Genomic DNA, 9613 nt, shown 5'->3' on the forward strand with positions numbered 1-9613 from the left:
TCCACCTGTACCAGGAGGATGCCGATCTCCACAGCCGGGTTCTAATGTCCTCTAGCTTTAAGGTGGATGCTCAGCTTCCAGTTATAGCCCCACAGAGGGTCCTGGGAGGCAGTGTCCAAGGTCCCAACTCAAATGCCCTAAGGATCAGACACGAGGAAAGTGAGTCATCTGGAGTTGCATTGTTGTCAAGACAGTGACAAAGTTGACCTATTAAACATGAAGAAATATTCTTCAGATCCACCAGGAAATGTGCTCACTCCCATTTTTCTTGAACCGCTGTCACAGCCTTAAGTTTGGCGAGACTAAAGGCTGAAGTGGGCACTGAGTAAATGGAGGTACTCAGGCCCAACAGAAAGGTGGCAATAGTCGGTTATTGCCACAGAATGAAGGCTCAGTGCTATTAGATTGACCGGATTTTCAAGAAAATCCGGTCAATCTAATAGCAAAGTAAAAATAGTAAAGTAAGTCAGGCAGGCTTGATTTATTGACAGGGTGTGTGTGTGTATGAAATCTTCTGATCATTAAGGTTGGCACATAAGTCAAAATCTTAAAACAAAATAAGAACTTCCACAATCTGCAGATTCAGCTCATGGTTGGCATTGGCAATTTCAGGTAGATCCATTCCTAAAACATACCAGCAAGTGTCCAGGGCTCCCCACCTCCATGCCCCCTAATAGAACACGACCTGTCACTCTCCATACAATACATGCTCCCCACATTTGGTGGGACCCAGGATGAGAAGCTGACCCTTAGCCAGCTCTCCCTGGCTATCGTTTTCAAATTTTAGGATCCATAGAAATCACTCGGGAGTAAGAGTGATAAAAAGCACACAAGGAGTTTGGGTGTGAGGCATCCTCAGGCACCACCCACCATCCAGAAACTCGGATTGAGCAGGTCTGAGGTGGGCCTCAGGAATCTGCCTGGATTAGGCCTCCCTTCAGAAACTGATCTCTGAGCCAGTGAAACAGATCACTGTGAAAGTCCTGTCCCCGTGGGTGCTGGAGGGTGATCAGCTGAGCCCACTGCCGCACCTCAAGGGACACAGACTTAGGAGGGCTATTTGCCGCTCTAGGCGCCTGGACAGAGACCCACTCCTGTTCCTCATTTGCTAGGAGTTTATTCTGAGAAGTTAGGAAGATAGGAAACCAACTGCACTGCAGGTCAAACCCCACAGAAGTCAGAATATTTCCAGCTGCTGGGCAGTATCTCAGTGACTGGGATGCCAATGAGCAGTGGGCAGCATCACTGCCTCCTCTGATGATGACCAGCCTGCTCTCCCAGAGATGAAATCTGATTGGTGTAGCCAGTCCACAGCCAAGGCACAGAGGGCTCTCATTGGACAGGGCAATCATCCTTCATAGCTGCTGGCAAGGTCAGAGCTAGCAGTCTTTGGGTCAAGCCACCATTCTGCATTGCATCACCTGGAGCCCCAGTGTCTAGGTCAGGGAATGCTCAGCAGGCCAACCGATGTGTCAGAAGCCTAATGGAGAAAAGCTGGGGGACAAGAGGCTGCTGCCTAGCCCACCTGCTATAATGACTAAGGCGAGACGAGTAATAAAAATGGCCGAAGGTATAGGCTCCATCGGTCTGCAGGGACAAATGTTCTCCCAGGAGCACTCGGCCTTGGCTAGTGCCGGAGGCTGCAGGTAAAGAGCAGACTAGCTGAGGGGGTGAGGGCACAGGCTCTGGAGCGGCACTGCCTGTGCTCTCACTCCGCCCCGCCATTCCCCGGCCGTGTGACCTCTCTGAACCTGAGCTTCCCAGTCTCTTCATAAGGATGGTCCTAACAATGCCTCACAAAAGGACTGTGAGGGTTAATGAAGTCCTGGGAGTAAGACTGTAACACAGAGCCTGGTGCACAGCAAAAGATAATATTTAGTTTAAAGGGAAAAAAAAAAAAGAAACCTACAGAGCCAGCCCCTAATCCTAGTCCCATTTCTTTCTCACCTTCTCCAGAATTTTGTATGGATTCCTTAATTTAATCAATCTCTCTCTCTCTCTCTCTCTCTTCTCAGAAAATGTCCTCAGAGAAGAACAGAACAACATTGCAGAGGAAACCCAGGCCTGGAGAAACACGGACTGTTACTGTTGTTCTCCAAGTACGGACAATAAATGTGGGGTAGAGGTGGCTTCTACGCAGGGCTTCCACCTGGGGGTGGGTCCCCACGGCCGTGTTGTAACTAACCCTGCCACCAGCCCTTCCTAAGCTTCTCCATTTCTAAAATGGGTGGTTTGGGCCTCTGACCTCAGAAGGCACATCCAATTCTCCAGCTCGTGACTCTTATGAGGATCAAGAATTTGCAGAAGGAGACAGAAAACGAAGACTTCATTAACTCACCCCAGATTGTAGAATGACTGTTTGGGGGATTTTTTTAAAAAAAGGTAAGTTTACCCTGAAAGATAACTGTGGGCTGAAATGACAGCCAGATGTGCTGGGATAAGAAGGTTTCATCGGGACCTTAGAAGGGTCTTCAGGAGTGTGGAGAACATCGCCTGGCGACAGGATTGAACGGGGGCCTGGGCCGCCTGTGGGTGGAAGGCAGACCCTGCCCGTGTCACAGGTGACCATTCTGCCTTCCCCAGATGGCTGCAGGGCACATCCTCCCAGTTCATCCAGGTCTCTCCCCCGAACAGTAAGCCTGTCTCCCACTGCCCCAAATACACCACCATTGCTGTCACTCTCTAGGCTCTTTGCCTCCACTTGCTCACACACAGCCCCACATCACAGTATATATTGTCCGACTCCCCCAGAGGATGGTCAGCTTCGCCAGGACAGGGAATTTGCTTCTTTGACTGCTGAATCCCCAGCTCTCAAAACAGGGCCTGGAATGTAGCCGATTCTCAATAAATATTTGTGGACAGAAAAAGAAGAGGGGGGGGGAGGAAGAGGAGGGGGAGGAGGAGGAGGGGAGGAGGAAAAAGAACTAGTCCTACAATATAATGCTGTCTTTTGTCCTCATGAACAAAACCTGGAGTTAAAGAACTGATTTCTAATTGCTGAAATTCAGAACTCAGCCTGCTACCAAGAAGAGGCACGTTCCTGTAGTCCTGAGCAGCTTTCTCTACATGGAGCCCCAGGTGGAAGGCCGGGACATGGCCTGGGCCGGGGGGCCGGGAGGGGCTGAGGAGAGCATGGGCCCTGCTTCTGGAGCGGCCCGACTGGGGCAGGACCCCCCCCCTTTTTCTGGAGGCTATTTGCTGGCCTGCATGGGGCTTTGAAGGCTCGGACGTTCAGGAACTGTCCTGAAATTTCCCCTCTTCTGCATCCAGGAGGCTGTAACTTTCAGGAACTGTTGATTGTCTGGGGAATATAAACAAAAGAACAAAGGCAAAAATCGAGGCATTGGAAGGAAGGGAATCTCAGAGTGAACAGAACATAAAACCACTTGGCATTTAAATGCCCAGATCGGTTATGCCAAACAGCATCACAAACCCTGGGGAGGGGCCCCCACAAACCAAAGACATCACACTCTGGTTCTCAGTCCCTGCTTATAAGAACTTCATAGAAGGGGTGCGTGCCCCCAGAGCTTGAACCGCTGCTCAAAAAGCAGCCTTGGTTGCCAGTGGCCGATTGCTCTGAGAGCGGAGGGAGGCGCCAGGCAGGCTTGATTTATTTACCTAAATCTGGTCTCTGTTCTGGAAGGGCTGTGAGACTAGCATCAGGGGACCTGGGCTGCGGGGCACTTTTACTTTTCAATCTGTACGCTGTTCAGCAAGTTCCTTGCCCTCTGCAGGCTGGTTTCTCTTTTTCTAGACAGATTTCTTCTAGACAGGAGCACCTCTGCTGTCTCATCAAACCCTTGACAGTGGCCTCAAAGACTTCAGTTCTGTTCTCCCCTCATCTCCTGCCTGACCTCTCCATGCCACTTTTTCTGTGGGCAGATAAACTGCTTCCAGCTTGATGTGGAATCGCATCCCCCGAAGGGGAACCGCTTTGAGCCTCCGTCACAGACACAGAGGTGAGGGGGACTCTCCCCACTGGTCTGACCACTGCATCAACCTCGGTCACTTCTCTATGGCACCAGGGCGAATGGGTCCACCCTGCCTTTCTCTCTCCCTAGAAGCAAGGCCACCTCTGCCTCTTTTGCCAAGTCCTCCCTATAGCATGTGGCAGTGGGACACCCCGAGGAGGAAAAGCTGCCAGGAAGTGTCTGGAGTCCTTGGCCTTGGGTGAGAAGGTGGAGTTCTCTGAGGCTACAAGGGGAGCTTTCTCTGCTCAGTAGCATCAACTCCCTTGCCTATGAAATGGAAATAACAACTCTGACCAGCCAACTCAGAGGGCTTTTGTAACAATCCGATGGGGAAAATAGATTTGGAGGAAACCTTTGAATCGCTGCTTAGACCCTTGGGTCCAAGTTCTCTCAGGCACTGTTCTGACCTCCTGCCCCTCTGATGGTCAGTCTCTTCACTGTGCCCATCCTGTTAGCTTCTCCAGCAATAACAAAGCAGTTCTGAGCATGGCCTCTGGAGTCAGGCTGTTGAGTGTTTCATGCTGGCTTTCCTACTTGACAGCTGTGTGATCTTTGGCAAGTTAACTCACCTCTCTGATCTTCAGTTTCCTCACCTGAAAGTGAGGATAAGAGAGAAGCCACCTCAAGGGTTGCTGTGAGATGCTGCATGAAAAGCATCCGACCAGCAGCTAAGATTGTTAGTGCCTATCGCTCTTCATGCTCTTTCTTTGAAGACCCCCAACCTGTTGATGACAGCCCCGCCAACACTGATAAAGTCAGGGTAAGACCCAACATGAAGCTCAGAGGCATCCTGGAAAAAGTCAGTTCTCCAGATGTGGTCCACAGACGTTTGGGAAGCCTCAAGGTCCTTATAAGGATCCACAAAACCAAAACTGTTGTCAAGATAATTCTACTCTGTCTCTTTCACTGTGCTCACATTTACACCAGTGGTGCAAAAGCAATGGCTGGTAACACTGCTGGAGCCCTAGCATGAATGGGGCAGTGGTACCCAACTGTGCAAACATCATTGTACTCTTTACCAGAAACAAAGAAAAACACTTAACACAGTTTTATGAAGCAGTGCATATTGTCAATCGTATTACATCTTGACCCTCGAGTATCCTTCTTTTTAAACTCTGTGTGACAAAACCAGGCCTGGCATACGGTACTTCAGGTAGACCCTGCAGAATGAGAGTTGTTCAAGGAAACTCAGACCTGCTGATGTGCGATTTTCAATATGAATGAGCGCCTTTGTCATGAAAAAAAAAACCACAACATTTTACTTGAAAGAATGACTGACAGACTGACTCTCAAACTATCTTATTCAGATGTGGGAGTTCCACCAGACATTTTCTTAAAAATGAATGAAGTGAGCTTGTCACTTCAGGGAAAGTCACTGTCAATGTTGCCTAAGATAAAATGCAAGCTTCCAAGTGAATGTGAGAAGACTTGTATCTGCTATCATGAGCTTGTCAGCTTCCGAATACTTAGATATTTTTCTAATAAGATTGATGGTAATATTAATGAATGTGATTTTTTTTGGATTGTAGAATGAAACCTGTTAATATTTGGAAGGTCAGCATGAGACCAGTGAATGGGCATTTCTCCAATGACCAAAGCATGATGTTACAAATCATGAATAGTAAAAAATCCATTGAAAGTGTAACTTAGACCAATGGGTTATATGTAAAAAAAAAAAAATATGTAAAGTTCATTGATATGGTTCTAGATTCCACATGGCAACTAACCATTCTGAAATCACTTGTCAAGTTTCAAATATCAAAGAAGAGTCCCCAAATTATCTGCAAAGACCATTAAAATATTTCTCCATTTCCCAACTATGCCTCTGAGCAAAGGCAGACTTTATATACTTCAAAAAAACAGCATATTGCAATAGATTAAATGCAAAATCAGATCGGAGAATCAAGTTGTCTTCTAAGATGTAAAAATATGCAAAGAGAGTTTCCTCAAAAAGTTAAAAATGGAACTCCCATTTGACCCAGTGATCCCACTTCTAGGAATAGATCCCAAGAAACCACAAACACCAATCAGAAAAGATATGTGCATCCCTATGTTCATAGCAGCACAATTCACCATATGAACAAGGACTGATCCAGAGACAGAGAGGAATTGATTGCACTGCCAGACCTTGGAGGGAAGGTAGGGGAGGGTGGGGGTAAGAGGGAGAGATCAACCAAAGGACTTATATGCAAGCATATAGGCCTAACCAATGGACACGGACAACGTGGGGGTTGAGGGCATGAGCGGGGGGTGGGGATAATGTGGGGATAAGGACACATATGTAATGTCTTAGTCAATAAAAAATATATTTTAAAAAAAGATATGCAAAGATATAAAACAATGTCATTTTTCCTGATATTTTATTTTTGAAAATTTTTAATAAATATGTTATTATGTTAACATGTAATGGGGTTATTTTTGTTATTTTTCAGTGATTTAATAAATCAATATTTTAAAAACATATGTTTTAAGTTCCTATATGGTAAATATCAGCAGGTGTAGTCTATATAAACTAGATCTATTTGTAGTCCTCAATGATTATTTTAAGAGAGTAAAGAGATCTAAGGCCAAGAAGTTTTAGAATCACTGCTATAAATGTTTGAGAGAGAGAGACAAGCAGAGAGCAAAGGAGAGTAAATTGAAGCTCCTTGCGATGAGCACAGCAAGTAAGTCCTACTGCACTCTATTGGTCAGTCCACATGAGGAACATTCTGGAATATCTTGTCCAACCCTGAGCATCACACTCTAATAGGGATGCTGACAAACTGCTGGTACCACCCAAAAAGAGTAACTGGACTATTAAAGACTATGAAAACTATGTCTCATTGAGCAAGAGAAATAATTTGGTAAATTTACCCTGGAGAAAAGCAAAAATAAAAATAAACATTAATCTTATGAAATCACAATAGCTTCTTCAAATCTCTGAAAGGTTATCAGATAAAATTGAAACCACAGGAATGTGTAAAAACAGTTCCAAATGTGCATTTCGTTCTATCCAGGATTTTTTTTCTGTTTGGTTTCTTCTCATTCCCTTCTTTTTTTCATCTTTCTTTTTCTAGTTTTCCTTCATTTTCTTACTCTCTCCCATTTCCTTCTTTTCATTATTTTTCTCCCTTAATTATTCACAATATATAACAGACATCTTTTTTTTAAGTTTTATTTTTCCTTTCTTACAAAAGTGAGCGAAGGAAGAGAAGAAGAAACAGAAGAGAAGGAAGAGAAGAAGAAACTTCCCTTTTTGCAAATGCAGAAACTGAGATAGAGTTGAAGTAACTTGTTCACATTTACCCAGCAAGTAAGTGTTGGAGCCAAGACTCTTTAGGAGTGTTACTCCCTGACTTATCCCAGGCGAAGAAGAGAAAAACTAAATTGAATGGGTCAAGAACAGGAAAGGTGAAGTAATTCTGAGGTTGCCAGGACACTTCAATTTCAGAAAAGTTCTGGCATGAAAGGGGAACAAACTGGCCTTTAGGTACTCTCGGTTCCTTTTTCCTAGTGGCTCAGGAACAGACAATGGTTTTCCCTGAGCCAAATGTACTAGGCCCTCCTGGCACTAACCACATAATTGTGTTCTTTGAAATTCTAGTTGTCTGGTGGCTGGAGCATTGAGGTTCACCTGAAGAACCCTGAGAACTGCTGAAGAGCAGAAAGCAAAAAGCCTTTCTTATAAATGGTCCTCCCAATCTGATTCCATATCTGCACACCTTTACAGCAGTTACTGAGTGCCTTCCTATTCATGATTTCTTTTCATTTTCACAACAAGCCTAAGGTAGACAAGGAGGTGTTGTGACCTCCGGATCTTTGCACATCCTGTTCCTCTTCTTGGAACATTCTTTCTCCTCCCCCTGGTCTTATGTTATTGCTTAGTCATCTGGCTTACGATTTCTTATGTTTTAGAGAGGAAAATAGTGTCTCAAACAAATATCTTTAATTGGTTCTGGACTAGATGAGATGATAACCTATGTCTCTCTTAAGGGGAATAAACACCCATATCAGTCCAGCCGTGGCTGCTTGGGTAAACTGGAAATACTCAAGGATAACAATCCAAGCTACTTAGAACTTTACAAGCCTCGTATCAGTTGGGGGTAGATTTATTATCATTGTTATGGAGTAAGAAATGTATTATAACAACTAGACCTTACATAATTATGGGAGATGCTGGGGAAGTGAAAGTCTTAAAGGAATATCTGAAAGATCAGAAAAGGAGTCAGTAAATCTGAAAAGTTAAGGATCTGCAGCCACCAAAGTGAGCTCCCAAAGGGGTAGTACATGGACAGGTCTGTGGCAGCCATCACCTCTTAGAGGCTACTGCCTCTGGGATCCAAATATGAGGTGGCAGGCCTGGAGCTGCTGGATGTCAAGAGGAAGAGCCAGGTGAGCTGAAGGCTTCCAGGTACCTCTGCACCTGTCATGACATCTGACCACAATGACCTTTACAGGGAGTAACAGTGGCTGCTGTTTCACTCCTGCCTTCCAAATCTTGTACAAGTTCCTCTTTTGCTCAACTCTGGCCTGGAACCATAAAGGGAACCTTATGTAGTTCCCAGCTAAGCCAAGTTGACACAGCGAAATCCAGCACACACTTTTGAGCAGAAAAAGGCAAACTAAAGTAAGGGTCACTAATGTGGGAGGCGGTGTCCCATTAGAGTCACCCTTGACTCCTCATATCTCCCACATGCCCAGTTTGTCATCAAATTCTCTAGCTTTGATCTCCACAGTGACACACACATTTATCACCTCTTCTCTATCACCGTGGTCATCACTGGAGTTCTGATTCTCTTTACCATTTTTCTTAAAAAATGAGTGTTTTTCGTGTCCTCTATTCATGCTGCTCTCTCTGGCCTATGCATTCTTTGCATTTGATACCTCTCCCTAGAACACTCTTCTCCTTTATACTTCAAGTATCCATTTAAATATTACTTCCTTCTGGACGAATTTTTGAATCCCTCCAAAAATCTGACTTGGGGACTTCTCTATTTTAGCATTTATTACACTTTAAATATTATTTAATTATCTTTTTTCTGCATCTTCACCTACTAGTGCCTTGCATATAGGAACTCAATAATTGTTAGGTGATTGACAGAATGAATGAATAAATGAGTAATAAGTCTCTCCATTTCCAGTATATCTTCCCTTTAATATATTCTATATTCTACATATAAATCAATGTTTTTGAAAGCTTAAACTTCTTCCGTGGGCTGGTCATTGCCAGTGGAATAAAATTTAGAAACTTCATCTGGGCATTCAAGAGCCACCACATGTGATCCCAGCCTCTTTTCTAAATATTTCCCATCAGTCCTCTACATGTTTTCCTGCAGACAACCAAACTGAACTGTAGGCTCTTCCCTGACAAAGAGTAATTATTTGCCATAATAATCTCAAACGAACAGCCTTTATTTATTAAGCACATATTATTTACAAGGCACCATGATAAACATTTTATATACGATATTTTATTGAATCATCAAAATAAGAGATGAGAATGCATTCCTCATTCTAGACATGAAAACACTAACGTTCAGAAGGATAAGTCACCTGCCCGAGGTCACACAGCGAGGAAATGATCAAACCAGTACTTAAACTCGTGTATTATCTGACTCCACAGTCAAGATTATAACCGCTCTACTGAATTGCATCCTTCT

The sequence above is a fragment of the Myotis davidii genome, unplaced genomic scaffold, assembly GCF_000327345.1.
Source record: "Myotis davidii unplaced genomic scaffold, ASM32734v1 scaffold18, whole genome shotgun sequence".
Classification (NCBI taxonomy): domain Eukaryota; kingdom Metazoa; phylum Chordata; class Mammalia; order Chiroptera; family Vespertilionidae; genus Myotis; species Myotis davidii.